This window comes from Lolium perenne, chromosome 7, assembly GCF_019359855.2.
Source record: "Lolium perenne isolate Kyuss_39 chromosome 7, Kyuss_2.0, whole genome shotgun sequence".
Lineage (NCBI taxonomy): Eukaryota > Viridiplantae > Streptophyta > Magnoliopsida > Poales > Poaceae > Lolium > Lolium perenne.
In genome coordinates this window covers 165,075,058-165,093,710 of record NC_067250.2, presented here as the reverse complement: position 1 = coordinate 165,093,710, position 18,653 = coordinate 165,075,058, and positions in this window count along the sequence as shown.

Genomic DNA, 18,653 nt, shown 5'->3' with positions numbered 1-18,653 from the left:
GGGCGTGGTGCACCATTACGTTGAGGTTGCACACCATTGATGATTTGGCGCTCTTGATGCGCTTGCCTTTGTTCCTCTTCATGAAGGCGTTGCCTTATAGCTTAAGCTTCTTGTACTTGTCGTTGCCGTTCTTGTTCTTCAAGTGCTTGTTATTCATTGTGGATACGCTCTTATTCCCTTGCAAGAACTAGCTCTTGATCATGTCGAAGGCGTTCTTGCTCTTGTTGGAATTGAGCATGGAGATTCTCTTATTGAAGGCGCTCTTGTTCAAGGCGTTGACGTTCTTGGACAAGTCGAAGTCGAGCTTGCTCTGCTTCTTCAGCTTGTTGGCGAAGCACTTGAGCATCCACATTATGGTGGCGTGGGTCTTCATTGGAATCGTGGTGAGACGGTGTAGGAGCTCGTGACCTTGAACTTTGAGAGCGCGAAGACCTTGAGTGGTGTCTTCTATTGTCTTGACGGTTGAGTGTATGAATGATATTGTCCAACGCTGTCTTCATCTCTCTTGTTTCTTGACCTTGTATGGCGAGTGTTGGTTTCAACTCGTTGCCTTGAGCTTCCATCTTGTCATGGAGGTCTTGAAATTGGTTATTGAGGTCTATCCTTTGCACTTGAGCTCTTTCTTCATAGCGGATGTTGGTATCTTTCATCATTGCTTCAAATTCATTGAGCTTGGAGTGGATGGCTTGAGTAGCTATCCAATGTTGGTGCCGCGTCATCGGTAGTTGGTTCCCTTCTCCACTAGACATGGTTACAACTAAAACAAGAACTATGTGGTGGGTGGTTAGGAAAAACTACCAAAAGTGTCAAAACTTGCAAACCAAAATCGAAAAGGTGTTTCAAGTCGGAGGACAACCGATGTGTATGCACACACACAAAACAAAAACTCTATATGGTGTTAGGTATGGATGTGGAAAGCCAAATGGAAGAACCAAACGAAAAGTCTATTTTCAAAAGTGTGTAAGATCCAAAAGTCACAAGTCAAAAGCGGTGATCACAAAAGGCATACACAATGTGGAACACACGCGTGGGACAAAATGGGGTTAGCGCGACTTATGAAAATGAGCACGAACAAAAATGGTCCTAACAAAGACTACTAGCTCGGTGTCACGCTAACGCAAGAGAGACCGTGGCTTGGTTGTAAAATGGAGAAGTAACAAGATTTGCGCAAGACGCCTCTCTTCTCTTTTCTCTCTTTTGCTTATAAGCTTTGGACTCTTTTGTGTATAGGTGTCACTCACACTCTTTTTCTTTTTATTTTTGTATTTTTCTTTCCTTTTTCTCACTATGTAAGGATACGACTAGCTATGTAAGTATGTCACACTTATTTTGCTTATCTTTTCACAACGAGCTTGCTTCTTAGCTTTGCTCAACACACGCACACCCTCACGGTCGGGACGCTTGCGCAATGCTTCGCAACACTAGAAAGCCACTCTCGATGGAAAAGGTACGCAAAAGAGGCTAGGGCTACAAGTTAGGGGGCAAGTTATACCACTTGATGATGGTGGTCGACGATCTTGAACTTGCTATGGTGGTGGAGGTGTCAAATGAACCGCTTGGATCCTCGGGGTGCCGTCGTCGTTGTTGATGTTGCGGAAGCTTTGTGGTAGCTGAAAGGGCACACAAACCGAAGTCCGAACACAAGGAGTTAGTACCAAAACGAAAAACGAAGGTAGCTGTCAAATTTTCGGCCGGCCGAAACTTCCGGTCACTGGGGGCGGAACTTCCGGTCCTGCCGGGCGGAACTTCCGGTCGCAATCAGATATGCGGGCTGTTCGTCGATTTGGGCGGAAATCCGGTCCGAAATCCTTCGAATTCGAGGAAAATTTGGCACTAAAAGCGGTGGGAAGGTGGGGAATTGTAGATCAACACCAAAGACAAGTTTCTATTGGAGCAAAACCACTAAAAACTCAACAAATTGCGAGATCCAACCAAGGCCAATTTGAGGCTATTTTTTGGGATTTTCGAAAATTTTCTCAAGAAAACTTTTGGGGGTGTGGGGGTAAAATCCGTGGCAACCAAGGAGCTCTTGATACCATATGATAAGGGCTAAGCCCAAGGGTGTGCCCGATCTTCACGGATTTGGGTGGAATTCGGGGGGAGGTGGAAGAACGCGATGAACACGAAGAACGCGAAGGGGAATCGTGGGATACAAACTCACACACACACAAATCGGTTTGTCCTCGTTGGCCCGAACCACCAACTCGATAGAAGTTGCAGGAAAAGACCTTTCGGTAGAAGTCCTGCAAAAAGATCGACGAATCGAAATCCTATAGATCTAGAAGGGTGAAAAGACCAAAATCGATAGAAGTGCAAGCAAAAGACCCGAAGGTAGAAGTGCAAGCAAAAGACAAAGATTGGTAGAAGTCACCAAAGAGATACAATAGGATTCGATAAGGAGCCCGGGTGGGTACAAGATCTAAGATCTTTGGTAGGGTTTTCCCACAAGGGTCAAGAGAAAAGCTCAGGTTTAATTTCACATCAAGTCTAATCTCATATCTGAGCCAACATGGCTATTTATAGTGGGAGGGGCGAAGGGGCAAGTTACATGCTGAAAAGTGATGTTTGTGCTGAAAGTCGAGTAGGCGGAAGTTCCGACCGTCCTGGGCGGAAGTTCCGGCTGGATTCCCTTCACTGGGGGCTGGACAGCATCTTGGCGGCATATGGGCGGAAGTTCCGGTCCTGGGGGCCGGAAGTTCCGGCCAACTTCCGGCCTAGTTCCGAAAACGGCCGATTTCCTTGCAGTATCGTCCAGGGGTGTTTTGGCGCGTTTTCAGAACAAGGGCGGAAGTTCCGTTGGCCGGAAGTTCCGGTCGCTCGGGGCGGAAGTTCCGGCTGGATGCTTCTTCCTGGGCGCTGGAGGGCATCTGGCCGAAAGTTCCGGTCCTGGAGGCGGAAGTTCCGGCTGGAGCGCTGGGACTCCATCTTCTTCATTTCCAGCTTCCTCTCCATCGGCTTGGTCTCAGTGGCTCGCTTTTTGACCGATGTACCTGATTGAACACAAGGTAGTTGCATGAAGTAGCATGCCATCCAATGAGGTACCAAATGCATACGTGGAAAGGAGCGAATTCACTTCTTGGTGTATGGCTTGGGCTCAAGCTCGTGTCATTGGGCCACAATGAGGGCTTGTTGGTCTTGATGTAGTGTCGTCCTTGGGTAGGGCTACATCATTAGTAGTACAACCTACACTGATGGATGGGATAAAAGAAACCCAGAAGGGAGACGAAGATATAGAGAAGATAAAGGATAACCTAAATGGGAATAAAGCAAAAGGTTTTAGTGAAGATGAGCAGGGTACGGTTTGGTTTGGAAAGCGAATCCTGGCAATACTAAGATGTACATGGATTTGAACGAGAGATTCTGGTGGAATAATATGAAGCGAGACATCGCGGAATATATAGCCAAGTGTGATGTGTGTAGCAGAGTAAAGGCTGAACATCAGAAGCCAGCAGGATTATTGCCACCACTGAAGGTTCCAGAATGGAAGTGGGGCAAAACTGGTATGGACTTTATTACTGGATTACCCCGAACAAAATCGGGGTACGATTCGATTTGGGTTACAGTGGATCGTCTGACGAAGGTAGCTCACTTTATACACGTGAAGACCACCTACACCAGCGCGAAGTTAGCAGATATCTACATGAAGAGAATAATATGTCTTCAAGGTGTGCCTAAGAGTATTGTGTCGGATAGAGGTACCCAATTTACCTCACATTTCTGGAAGCAGTTACATGAGTCCTTAGGAACCAGATTGGAGTTTAGTACAACATTTCACCCTCAGACAGATGGTCAGACTAAAAGAGTGAATCAGATCCTAGAAGATATGGTGAGAGCTTGTGTTATAGATTATGGATCTAGTTGGGATGACAGTTTACCGTATGCAGAATTTTCCTACAACAATAGTTACCAAGCTAGCATGGAGATGTCCCCATTTGAAGCTCTGTATGGGAGAAACTGTACCACACCATTGCTGTGGAATGGAGTAGGAGAAAAGAGTTTCTTTGGGCCAGATATTATCCAAGAAGCAGAAGAAAAGGTTAGACTGATCAAGGATATATTGAAGGTAGCACAGTCTAGACAGAAGAGCTATGCTGACAATAAGCGTAGAGATGTTTCGTATGAAATAGGCGATCGAGTTTATCTCAGAGTATCACCTCTTCGAGGTGTCAAGAGATTTGGAATCAAGGGAAAGTTAGCCCCAAGATTCATCGGACCATTCAAGATATTATCACGCAAAGGAGAAGTGGCTTATGAGATCGAATTTCCAGAGGTTCTTTCAGCAGTTCATAATGTGTTCCATGTCAGTCAGTTGAAGAACTGTCACCCTGAGATGTCGGAAACGCCGTTGAAGGATACAATACCGCTCGAGGAAGTTCAACTGGAAAGTGACTTGACATATGAGGAGAAACCCATCAAGATCTTGGAAAAAGCTGAAAGAAATACTCGCACGAAGACTATCAAGTTCTGCAAGGTGCAATGGAGTCACCATACCGAGGAGGATTCAACTTGGGAACGTGAAGACAATCTTCGAGAAGATTACCCACACCTATTTGCTAGCCTTTCCGAAGCCCGGGGACGTGCTTCATCTTAAGGGGGTTAGTTTGTAACATCCCTAGTTTTCAAAATACAAAAAACTTGCATGCATTCATGGCATCTTTGCATTTGTATTTATACACATAAAATGTTAAGCACTTTATGACACAACCAATGCTACATACTCTATTGCAAGAATCTTAATTTTTCCTACCATGCCCTTTTGGTAAAAAGCTTGTTCTCTGTTGTTTAAAACGAAGCCCTAATTGTTACAAAATTTTAGAAACTGGTTTGACCCTATTCGGATTTCTAAAACAAAAGTTATGAAGAAAACAGTAAATAAAAAAAGGAGAACAAAAAAAAACGGATCGGACTGGCCGAGTTGGGCCAGCCCGATCGCATCGGCCCAGTTGGCCTACCAAAGGCGGCCCATGCCCGAACCGCCTCTCTTCCCTTTCTCTTCACTTCTCTGGCTGACAGGAGGGGCCCACCTGTAAGCGGGGCCCGCGTGTCGGCGTCGTCTTCAACCTCGTGACCGACCCAGACTCTCCACCGAAAACCCTAACCGGGCCGGCCCCACCTCGACGTCCGTGACTTGGAGAGCACGCCCGGGCCCCTATAAATATCCCCGACGCCCCCTAGTCCTTTTCCCCCACGTAGCACCCGCCGTCGCACCGCCAATCCACGGCGATTGCTCGCCGCAGCTGCAGCCGGCACCGCCGCCTCCAGCCGAGCACCGCTGCCGCCCTAGCCTCCCGTTGCGCGCGCCGCCACCACCAAAGCCCCTACCGCGTCGCGCCGCGCCCCGTAGCCACCTCCGCCGCTGCCAGATCTCGCCGAAACCGCCGCCACCGTCTCCTACCGAGCCGCCCCGCCGCCCCGTCGCCTCCGGCCAGGTAAATCCCGGCCCTTTTCTTTTATTTTCTTTTCGTTTTCGCCCGAGCCGTTCGATCTAGATCCAGTGGCCGATGTTAGATCGAATACCAAAACGGTATTCTCCAATAAGAGCGCGCCCCGTAGCGTCCTAGTCAGTGCCCGGCCAGATTAGTTCAAACGCGTTTGAATTCGAAGTTTAAATCTCAGATTTCATGCATAACTTGTAAATTCAATATAAAATCATTCACTAGGCCAAATTTTATATCTTCGGAAAGCTTGCAATCTGTAGAACACGTTTATGCAATAAAAATTCATAGGTTTTGTGCTAGATTTCGAATCATAATTCAAATAGTGAAATTAACTCTTTTGCACTCAAAAATTAGTATAAAATAATCTATTGGCTCAAATTTTATGATTTTGTACTTTCTGGAATCCTCAGATCATGTACTTCAACTTGGTATAGGAGTTGTACAACTTTCATACGTGCACAAACTAGCTATATTAAAATCTGTTCAAATCAGTAATTTGACAATAATTCAAATTCTATAAATTGTTTTCGATTATTTCCAATTGCTCCACTCTTGTATTACTCTAACCGATCCAGTGGAATCAAGATTATAATTTTGCTAAACATAAATCTTGCGTTAGTTAATTTATATGATTGTATATGCAAAGTAAATACTCAATTAATGTTTTTTAAATCAAAATAAAATTCCAGAAGACTTTATTAACATTGTATATATCAGAGAACACCTAATACCACACTTACACACTACTTCTATTGTTATATAAATTGGTGCATATCATGCATGCATACATGTCTATGATTGTTCATATTGAATGTTTGTTTATTTTTGTTTTGTTTATTTGCTTAGATCGTGAAGGAGATCATGGTTACTCTTGTGATTGTTGTGATTGTGCGGGTTGCTTTGATCAAGGCAAGTGACACTCAAATCCTACCTATTTTATATTATGCATTAGTGTTTTGAAACTAGTATGCATGGTAGGATTTTATTTTCAAAAGAAAAGTATTATGCTATGCTTAGATCCTAGTAGTGTGTAGCCACCCCTTAAACACACCTTGCTAGGAGTGTCAGAAGAGGTTTAAAAATGATGCCAATGCTTTGTTTCATTTGTTGGTTAAAGTGTTGTTTGAAAAATTTAAAGTTAATAACCTTAATGAAACACCTGGGTGGAATTGGTGTGGCTTTGGATTATGTTGAGTGGCTACGTGGGGCTACATACATGGGAGTGAACCATAGTATGTGGTGGTGACCTGGGGGGCGAGTGCACTTGCGGTTTGCCACCCAGGAACAAAGAGATTGCTATGTCTTCCGTGTTTAGTGTACTTCCAGTGCAGCCTTATGATATTATGGGCTCTATCTTGATTGAGTAAGATGTTAGGGTTCAACTTGTTGCAAGACATTGGCTGGTAGCAGAATTATAGGTGGGAACGGGTCTTGCTGGTATGGTTGCTCTCTCCTTCTGAAAGGTCTCGTCTCATTCTTCTCTCTGGGTAGAATGGGTCGTAAGGTGAAAGTGCACAACCTCTGCAGAGTTTAAAACTAAGATCTTAGCCGTGTCCCCGATTATGGACAATTCGAGTCTCTAGACAAGGAAGTACGGAATAATCTCATCACCTTTTCTGAATGTGTTAAAATTTGATTAGCAACAGTATAGATGTATATGGGAGTGAACCATGGTACTACTTGTGTCTTCATACATGTTGTATAAAATGTTTTGTTTTAAACAAAGTGTAGCATAAAATTGGCTTTATGCAAATTTGCCTAAACTCCACCTGCCAAATATCATGTAGATAGTCATGCCTGAAAACTGCCACCATATAAGTGTCATTTGCCAGTACATCATTGTACTGACCTCCATTCGTGGGGCTGCATATTCAAACGTGCAGGTTCGTCTGAGGAGGATTACTAGGTAGGATCTCGAGTCTACATTCCAACATGTCTGCATGTGGTGCATGAAGACGATGGAGGCTCATTGAAGTTATTTCCGTTGTGTTTTCTTTGAACATTTATATTTGAGCTAGTCTATTTGACTATGCAATTTGTAAGACATTATTTTATCTCCTGTGGATCTACGTTGTAGTAAATTTGATACTATTGCTATGATTACTACATTTGAAATGTGTGTGCTATCAGTGATCCCGGGAATAGCACTATACACATGTATCTTGCCTTTATTTAAAAGGTAGGGTGTTACATATGGCCTACCATGCATGCATATATATATATATGTATATATAAACATTCTTGGGGATTTCAATCTCTCTCTCTCTATCGATGGTGGCCAACAACACACATGCACTTTGTGCGCAAAGGCGGGTGCCTCTAATAATGTGTGCGCACCCGATCGATCTAGTTTTGATTCATTCTAGCACACAAATAAGAAAGTTGTATTTTAATTCACAACAAGTTAAAATTAAACCCTAATAACTCATAAACCCTAATTAAACCATATATAAACCCTATATAGCTAGCTATAGGCCAACGACACTTAATTGCGCATCAAGCACGCCAGGAGGCCTCGCGGTCCTCTAAATGTGCCATTAACCCTAAACCCTAAACCATATATATATATATATAAAACTAACCCTAGCTAATCAAACCCTACTTAAAACACATAACCCCAAGCTAATAACCCGATCAAATAAAACCATGCTCTCTATATAGCTAGTAAACCCTAGATTAACCCCAATTAATATATATATGGCATATATTGATCATGTATGAACATCCCTGAGATTCATTAATTATATAATTAGCATTGATAAATTAATTAACTTGAATTTTGACAAAGTTCTCGAATAAAAACACACTTTAATTAATTTTCCTCACAATATATATATATATTTATTTATTTATTTAGTGTGCATATATATGTATATATGTGTATATATATTCGAATATTCTTGGGGATTTCAATCTCTCTCTATCATTGGTGGCCAACAACACAAATGCATGCACTTTATGCGCAAAGGCGGGTGCCTCTAATAATGTGTGTGCGCACTCGATCGATCTAGTTTTGATTAATTGTAGCACACAAATAAAAAAGTTGTATTTTAATTCACAACAAGTTAAAATTAAACCCTAATAACTCATAAACCCTAATTAAACCATATATAAATCCTATATAGCTAGCTATAGGCCAACGACACTTAATTGCGCATCAAGCACGTCAGGGGGCCTCGCGGTCCTCTAAATGTGCCATTAACCCTAAACCCTAAACCATATATATATATATAAAACTAACCCTAGCTAATCAAACCCTACTTAAAACACATAACCCCAAGCTAATAACCCGATCAATTAAAACCATGCTCTCTATATAGCTAGTAAACCCTAGATTAACCCCAATTAATATATATGGCATATATTGATCATGTATGAACATCCCTGAGATTCATTAATTCTATAATTAGCATTGATAAATTAATTAACTTGAATTTTGACAAAGTTCTTGAATAAAAACACACTTTAATTAATTTTCCTCACAATATATATATATATTTATTTATTTATTTAGTGTGCATATATATGTATATATGTGTATATATATTCGAATATTCTTGGGGATTTCAATCTCTCTCTATCATTGGTGGCCAACAACACAAATGCATGCACTTTATGCGCAAAGGCGGGTGCCTCTAATAATGTGTGTGCGCACTCGATCGATCTAGTTTTGATTAATTGTAGCACACAAATAAAAAAGTTGTATTTTAATTCACAACAAGTTAAAATTAAACCCTAATAACTCATAAACCCTAATTAAACCATATATAAATCCTATATAGCTAGCTATAGGCCAACGACACTTAATTGCGCATCAAGCACGTCAGGGGGCCTCGCGGTCCTCTAAATGTGCCATTAACCCTAAACCCTAAACCATATATATATATATAAAACTAACCCTAGCTAATCAAACCCTACTTAAAACACATAACCCCAAGCTAATAACCCGATCAATTAAAACCATGCTCTCTATATAGCTAGTAAACCCTAGATTAACCCCAATTAATATATATGGCATATATTGATCATGTATGAACATCCCTGAGATTCATTAATTCTATAATTAGCATTGATAAATTAATTAACTTGAATTTTGACAAAGTTCTTGAATAAAAACACACTTTAATTAATTTTCCTCACAATATATATATATTTATTTATTTAGTGTGCATATATATGTATATATGTGTATATATATTCTAACATTCTTGGGGATTTCAATCTCTCTCTATCATTGGTGGCCAACAACACAAATGCATGCACTATATGCGCAAAGGCGGGTGCCTCTAATAATGTGTGTGCGCACTCGATCGATCTAGTTTTGATTAATTGTAGCACACAAATAAAAAAGTTGTATTTTAATTCACAACAAGTTATAATTAAACCCTAATAACCCCTAAACCCTAATTAAACCATATATAAACCCTATATAGCTAGCTATAGACCAACGACACTTAATTGCGCATCAAGCAAGCTAGGGGGCCTTGCGATCCTCGAAATGTGCCATTAACCCTAAACGCTAAACCATATACATATAACTAACCCTAGCTAATCAAACCCTACTTAAAACACATAAACCCAAGCTAATAACCCAAGCTAATAAAACCCTGCTCTATATATAGCTAGTAAACCCTAGATTAACCCCAATTAATATATATATATATGGCCTATATCGATCATGTATGAACACCCCTGAGCTTCATTAATTATATAATTAGCGCTGATAAATTAATCAACTTGAATTTTGACAGGTTCTCGAATGAAAACACACTTTAATTAATTTGCCTCTATATATTTGAACATTCTTGGGGATTTCAATCTCTCACTCCATCGTTGGTGGCCAACAACACACATTCATGCACTTTATGCGCAAAGGCGGTGCCTCGAATAATGTGTGTGTGCACTCAATCGATCTAGTTTAGATTAATTGTAGCAAACAAATAAAAAAATTGTATTTTATTTCACAACAAGTATAGTTAAACCCTAATAACCCCTAAACCCTATCTAGCTAGCTATAGGCCAACGAAATTTAAAAGCACATCAAGTAGTCCAGGGGGCCTTGCGGTCCTCTAAATGTGTCATTAACCCTAAACCCTAAACTATATATATAACTTTTATTTGCTAATCAAACCCTACTTAAAACACATAACCCCAAGCTAACAACCCGATCTAATAAAATTATGCTTTATATATAGCTAGTAAACCCTAGATTAACACCAATTAATATATATATGGCCTATATCGATCATGTATGAACATCCTTGAGATTCATTAATTATATAATTAGCATTGATAAATTAATTAACTTGAATTTTGACATATTCTCGAATGAAAACACACGTTAATTATTTTGCCACAGAATATATATATATAATTAGTGTGCATGTATGGCTTGCCATGCATGCATATATATGTATATATTTGAACATTCTTGGGGATTTCAATCACTCTCTATCTCTATCGTTGGTGGCCAACAAAAAAAATGCATGCACTTTATGCGCAAAGGCGGGTGCCTCTAATAATGTGTGTGCGCACTCGATCGATCTAGTTTTGATTAATTGTAGCACATAAATAAAAAAAGTTGTACTTTAATTCACAACAAGTTAAAATTAATCCCTAATAAGCCCTAAACCCTAATTAAACCATATATATAAACCCTATATAGCTAGCTATAGGCCAACGACACTTAATTGCGCATCAAGCAAGCCAGGGAGGCTCGCGGTCCTCTAAATATGTCATTAACCCTAAACCATATATATAACTAACCCTAGCTCATCAAACCCTACTTAAAACACATAACCCCAAGCTAATAACCGATCTAATAAAACCCTGCCCTATATATAGGTAGCAAACCCTATATTAACCCCACTTAATATAGATATGGCCTATATCGATCATGTATGAACATCCCTGAGATTCATTAATTATATAATTAGCGCTAATAAACTTGAATTTTGACAAGTTCTCCAATGAAAACACACTTTAGCTAATTTACCTCACAATATATATATATATAATTAGTTTGCATGCAAGACCTACCATGCATGCATATATTTGTATATATATTTGAATGTTCTTGGGGCTTTCAATCTCTCTCTCTATCATCGGTGGCAAACAACACACATTATGCATGCACTTTATGGGTGGGTGCCTCTAATAATGTGTGTGTGCACTCGATCGATCTTGTTTTGATTCATTGTAGCACACAAATAAAAAAATTGTATGTTAATTCACAACAAGTTATAATTGAACCCTAACCTCTAAACCCTAATTAAAAAATAAACCCTATATAGCTAGCTATAGGCCAATGACACTTAATTGCGCATCAAGCAGGCCAGCGGGCCTCGCGGTCCTCTAAATGTGCCATTAACCCTAAACCCTATATATAACTAACCCTTGCTAATCAAACCCTACTTAAAACACATAACCCCAAGCTAACAACCCGATCTAATAAAACCCTGCTCTATATATAGCTAGTAAACCCTAGATTAACCCTAATTAATATATATATGGCCTATATCGATCATGTATGATCATCCCTAAGATTCATTAATTATATAATTAGCATTGATAAATTAATTAACTTTAATTTTCACAAGTTCTCGAATGAAAACACACTTTAATAAATTTGCCTCACAATATATATAATTATTGTGCATGCATGGCCTACCATGCATGCATATATATGTATATATATTTGAACATTCTTGGGGATTTCAATCTCTCTCTCTATCATTGGTGGACGACAATACAAATGCATGCACTTTATGCACAAAGTCGGGTGCCTCTAATAATGTGTGTGCGCACTCGATCGATCTAGTTTTGATTAATTGTAGCACATAAATAAAAAAAGTTGTATTTTAATTCACAACAAGTTAAAAATAAACCCTAATAACTCCTAAACCCTAATTAAACCACATATAAACCTTATATAGCTAGCTATAGGCCAACTACACTTAATTGCGCAGCAAGCAGGCCAGGGACGCTCGCGGTCCTCTAAATGTGCCATTAACCCTAAACCCTAAACAATATATATAACTAACCCTAGCTCATCAAACCCTAGTTAAAACACATAACCCCAAGCTAATAACCCGATCTAATCAAACCCTACTCTATATATAGCTAGAAAACCCTACATTAACCCCACTTAATATAGATATGGCCTATATCAATCATGTATGAACATCACCGAGATTCATTAATTATATAATTAGTGCTAATAAATTAATTAACTTGAATTTTGACAAGCTCTCGAATGAAAACACACTTTAACTAATTTACCTCACAATATATATATAATTAGTGTGCATGCCTGGCCTACCTTGCATGCATATATTTGTATATATATTTGAATGTTCTTGGGGATTTCAATCTCTCTCTCTATCGTTGGTGGCAAACAACACACAGAAGCCCGTGAGATGCTTTCTGATCTTCCTGTTGGTGACCAAGTTTTACCCGTTGGCCGTCACGTTGATGCCCCGTGCTCAGTTTTGTTCCTTGTGTCTATAGCCGAGACATTCCCTGGTACAATGGTACTGCAAGAACAAAGGTGCACTACAAGTTCAGTGACAAATCTTTCGGCTCCCTGTTCGTTCAGTTGTGATGCCACCGAAGGAGTCCACTGATGCAATCAAGTTCTCCATGGCGAGTACCACCACACGAAGACCCTGACGCTGATTCAAGTTACACATCGACTAGAGAAGCCGAAGTCCGAAGAATCACGGAACACCAAGTTCTCCTCCCGGATTCAAAGATCGAGACTCCGCTTCATCTTCATCCTCTCCAAAACCGAATCCGACAACCCCGTTCCAATACCGTGAGGCCCCAACCCTAAGCCAACCCTATTTTGATAAATGTGCCATATATAACTTGTTGCATTATCATATCATCATGCGTGCATCAGATATCTTGTGGTGGTTTCGGTAATAGCGAATCACCTAATTTAAATATGGAATTGTGCGGGATTGTTTCTCTCTTATCCCAGTTCCATTTAAATTTGCCTAGCTCACCCATGCCATGTTTTGCCATGCTAATAACATTTGATATGCGAGGTAGATAAATAACTTGAATCTAATAATTGTTTGTCAGAATTCCGATTCCGTTTAAATTGGATATAAGTTGCATCGTCGCATCATGTTTGCCATGTCATGCATGCATATGATATCATGAGCATGCCGATTCTTCTCCGTAGTTGTAAGATTTGCACCCGTTGTTTGTTCTAGCATTTGCTTCTTCCCGGATAGGATCGCGAAGTGGTGATGTGAGATACGCCAAGTTCTCCGGATGTCCCTCGGCAAGCTTTAACAGGCAAGCATTTTCCCTTATACTTATGCCTCTGCAGAAGTCGCTCACGTATTTTATTTTGCCTTCTCCCTCATGCTAGACTTAAGTTGCGTTCTTGTCATGTGTCCCTTCCACTTGTTATCTCAAGCAGCCTATATTGCCTCCACCAACCACCTACAGTTATTGTTTGGTTATCGGGTCTGCCTTGCGAGTCGTAGTGCATGCTAGTGTTGTTTATATCTCGTTACCGTTACTGCTATCTTGTAGGGTTATCTGTTGTGGAATCATAACACATGGTTTATGGATATATCTGTTGGAAGTATCATGGTTACTTGTTAATAGTTGTTAGCGGAGACATCGGTGGGTCAGTTGCTCATTTTATGACGGCTCACTTGTGTTTTCATGAAACCTAGGACCCCGAGTTCTTGTTATCTGTTCCGAGACTGAGCGCTCTAACCACACGTGGGTATGCTTATGGGTCTCCCCTTGACCACTGCCGGAATCTACAACTTTGTCCAGTGGCCACAACTAGTTTGCAATGTTGTACCATTTGTTGTTTGCTTGCATGCCAGCATGTTACTTATTTACTTTGGGAAGCCCATGGGTGCCTTGTATCCCTTGTTTCTAGTATGCACGTATAGGTTTGCGGCATGAGCGTTTATCGCATGCTGAAGCGGCTCATTCGCCCATGTGTGTGTTCTGACCCTCGGAAGCCGTGCACGCAATAGCTAGGTCCGTTTCGGAGATACGGCCTGACTTTGATTCAGGTTCAACTTGATTAGGTGGCTTCCTGGACATTGTTGTCGTGAAGGAGAGTGCGAGCCGTGATATCCACCTATCGTAAGTGGGTCGAGCGGTGCGTGTGGGTACATTTGGGCAACCCCTACAGGGTGTACATCTTATCGATAAGCCGTGTCCGCGGTTATGGACGACTTGGAGCTGTATAACTCGACCATAGACAACTTACACCTGTTGTTTATTAATAATAACTTGCGTAGTAAGTTAGTACAACTTCAATAATAAATGGTTAAAACTTGACAACCGTGTGAGTGCCTTGGCAAGTACTTCTTGGCTAAGGGGGAACATGATGACGCGTAAAGCACAAGCCCATTGGGAACCCCAAGAGGAAGGTGTGATGCGTACAGCAGCAAGTTTTCCCTCAGTAAGAAACCAAGGTTATTGAACCAGTAGGAGATGAAGGCTAGGTGAAGGTTGTTGGTGAAGGAGTGTAGTGCGGCGCAACACCAGGGATTCCGGCGCCAACGTGGAACCTGCACAACACAATCAAAATAATTTGCCCCAACTTAACATTGAGGTTGTCAATCTCACCGGCTTGCTGTAAACAAAGGATTAAACGTATGGTGTGGAGAATGATGTTTGTTTGCAAAGAACAGCAGAGAACAATGGTTGCAGTAGATTGTATTTCAGATGTAAAAGAATGGACCGGGGTCCATAGTTCACTAGTGGTGTCTCTCCAATAAGATAAATAGTATGTTGGGTGAACAAATTACAGTTGGGCAATTGACAAATAGAGAGGGCATAACAATGCACATACATATCATGATGACTAATATGAGATTTACTTAGGGCATTACGACAAAGAACATAGACCGCTATCCAGCATGCATCTATGCCTAAAAAGTCCACCTTCGGGTTAGCATCCGCACCCCTTCCAGTATTAAGTTGCAAACAACAGACAATTGCATTAAGTATGGTGCGTAATGTAATCAACACAAATATCCTTAGACAAAGCATTGATGTTTTATCCCTAGTGGCAACAGCACATCCACAACCTTAGAACTTTGTCACATCCCAGATTCAATGGAGGCATGAACCCACTATCGAGCATAAATACTCCCTCTTGGAGTCACAAGTATCAACTTGGCCAGAGCCTCTACTAGGAACGGAGAGCATGCAAGATCATAAACAACACATATATGATAGATCAATAATCAACTTGACATAGTATTCCATATTCATCGGATCCCAACAAACACAACATGTAGCATTACAAATAGATGATCTTGATCATGATAGGCAGCTCACAAGATCTAACATGATAGCACAAGAGGAGAAGACAACCATCTAGCTACTGCTATGGACCCATAGTCCAAGGATGAACTACTCACACATTAGTTCGGAGGCGATCATGGTGATGTAGAGTCCTCCGGGTGATGATTCCCCTCTCCGGCAGGGTGCCGGAGGCGATCTCCTGAATCCCCCGAGATGGGATTGGCGGTGGCGACGTCTCTGGAACTTCTCTCGTATCGTGGCTCTCGGTAATAGGGTTTTCGCGACGGAGAGTTTAAGTAGGCGGAAGGGCAGAGTTGGGGGGCGCACGAGGGCCCCACACCATAGGGCGGCGCAGGCCCCTCCTTGGCCGCGCCGCCTTGTGGTGTCGCCACCTCGTGGCCCCACTTCGTATCTCCTTCGGTCTTCTGGAAAGCTCCGTGGAAAATAAGACCCTGGGCTTTTGTTTCGTCCAATTCCGAGAATATTTCCTGTGTAGGATTTCTGAAACAAAAAACAGCAAAAAACAGGAACTGGCGCTTCGGCATCTCGTTAATAGGTTAGTGCTGGAAAATGCATATAAATGATATAAAGTGTATATAAAACATGTGAGTATTGTCATAAAACTAGCATGGAACATAAGAAATTATAGATACGTTTGAGACGTATCAAGCATCCCCAAGCTTAGTTCCTACTCGCCCTCGAGTAGGTAAACGATAACAAGGATAATTTCTGAAGTGACATGCTATCATAATCTTAATCAATACTATTGTAAAGCATATGAGATGAATGAAGTGATTCGAAGCAATGGTAAAGACAATGATTAAACAAATGAATCATATAGCAAAGACTTTTCATTAATAGTACTTTCAAGACAAGCATCAATAAGACTTGCATAGGAGTTAACTCATAAAGCAATAAATTCTTAATAGAAGGTTTTGAAGCAACACAAAGGAAGATATAAGTTTCAGCAGTTGCTTTCAACTTCAACATTTATATCTCATGGATAATTGTCAACACAAAGTAATATGATGAATGCAAAAAAGCAAGTATGTATGAATCAATGCACACAGTTGTCACAAGTGTTTGCTTCTAAGATAAAAAGAAGTAGGTAAACTGACTCAACATAAAGTAAAAGAAAGGCCCTTCGCAGAGGGAAGCAGGGATTACTATTTTTGTGCTAGAGCTTTTATTTTGAAAACATAGAAACAATTTTGTCAACGGTAGTAATAATTCATATGTGTTATGCATAAGACATCCTATAAGTTGCAAGCCTCATGCATCGAATACCAATAGTGCTCGCACCTTGTCCTAATTAGCTTGGATTTCCATGGATTATCATTGCATTACATATGTTTCAACCAAGTGTCACAAAGGGGTACTTCTATGCCACCTGTACAAAGGTCCAAGGTGATAGATCGCATTTGATTTCTCGTTTTTGATAAATCTCAACTTAAGGACATCCATACCAGGAAAGCATAGAAAACAGATAATGCACTCCTCTTTAATGCATAAGCATTCAACAACAGATAATATTCTCATAAGAGATTGAGGATTAATGTCCAAACTGAAACTTCCACCATGATTCATGGCTTTGGTTGGCGGCCCAAAGTTCTTCTCTAACAATATGCATACTCAAACCATTTAATCATGATAAATCACCCTTACTTCAGACAAGACGAACATGCATAGCAACTCACATGATATTCAACAAAAGTGTGATAGTTGATGGCGTCCCCAGAAACATGGTTACCGCTCAACAAGAAACTTATAAGAAATAAAATACATAAGCTACATATTCTTTACCACAATAGTTTTTAAGGCTATTTTCCCATGAGCTATATATTGCAAGGACAAGGAATGAAATTTTAAAGGTAGCACACAAGCAATTTACTTTGGAATGGCAAAGAAATACCACATAGTAGGTAGGTATGGTGGACACAAATGGCATAGGTTTTGGCTCAAGGATTTGGATGCACGAGAAGCATTCCCTCTCAGTACAAGGTTTGGGCTAGCAAGGTTGTTTGAAGCAAACACAAGTATGAACCGGTACAGCAAAACTTACATAAGAACATATTGCAAGCATTATAAGACTCTACACTGTCTTCCTTGTTGTTCAAACACTTTACCAGAAAATATCTAGACTTTTAGAGAGACCAATCATGCAAACCAAATTTCAAAAAGCTCTATGGTAGTTCTTCATTAATAGGTGCAAAGTACATGATGCAAGAGCTTAAACATGATCTATTTGAGCAAAACAATTGCCAAGTATCAAATTATTCAAGACCATATACCAATTACTACATGAAGCATTTTCTGTTTCCAACCAAATAACAACGAATGAAGCAGTTTCAACCTTCTCCATGAACATTAAAAGTAAAGCTAAGAACACCAGTGTTCATATGAACGAGCGGAGCGTGTCTTTCTCCCACACAAAGAATGCTAGGATCCAATTTTATTCAAACAAAAACAAAAATAAAAACATACAGACGCTCCAAGTAAAGCACATAAGATGTGATGGAATAAAAATATAGTTTCACTAGTGGTGACCTGATAAGTTGTCGATGAAGAAGGGGATGCCTTGGGCATCCCAAGCTTAGATGCTTGAGTCTTCTTGAAATATGCAGGGATGAACCACGGGGGCATCCCCAAGCTTAGACTTTTCACTCTTCTTGATCATATTGTATCATCCTCCTCTCTTGACCCTTGAAAACTTCCTCCACACCAAACTCAAAACAAACTCATTAGAGGGTTAGTGCATAATCAAAAATTCACATATTCAGAGGTGACACAATCATTCTTAACACTTCTGGACATTGCTCAAAGCTACTGAAAGTTAATGGAACAAAGAAATCCATTCAACATAGCAAAAGAGGCAATGTGAAATGAAAGGCAGAATCTGTGAAAACAGAACAATCCGTA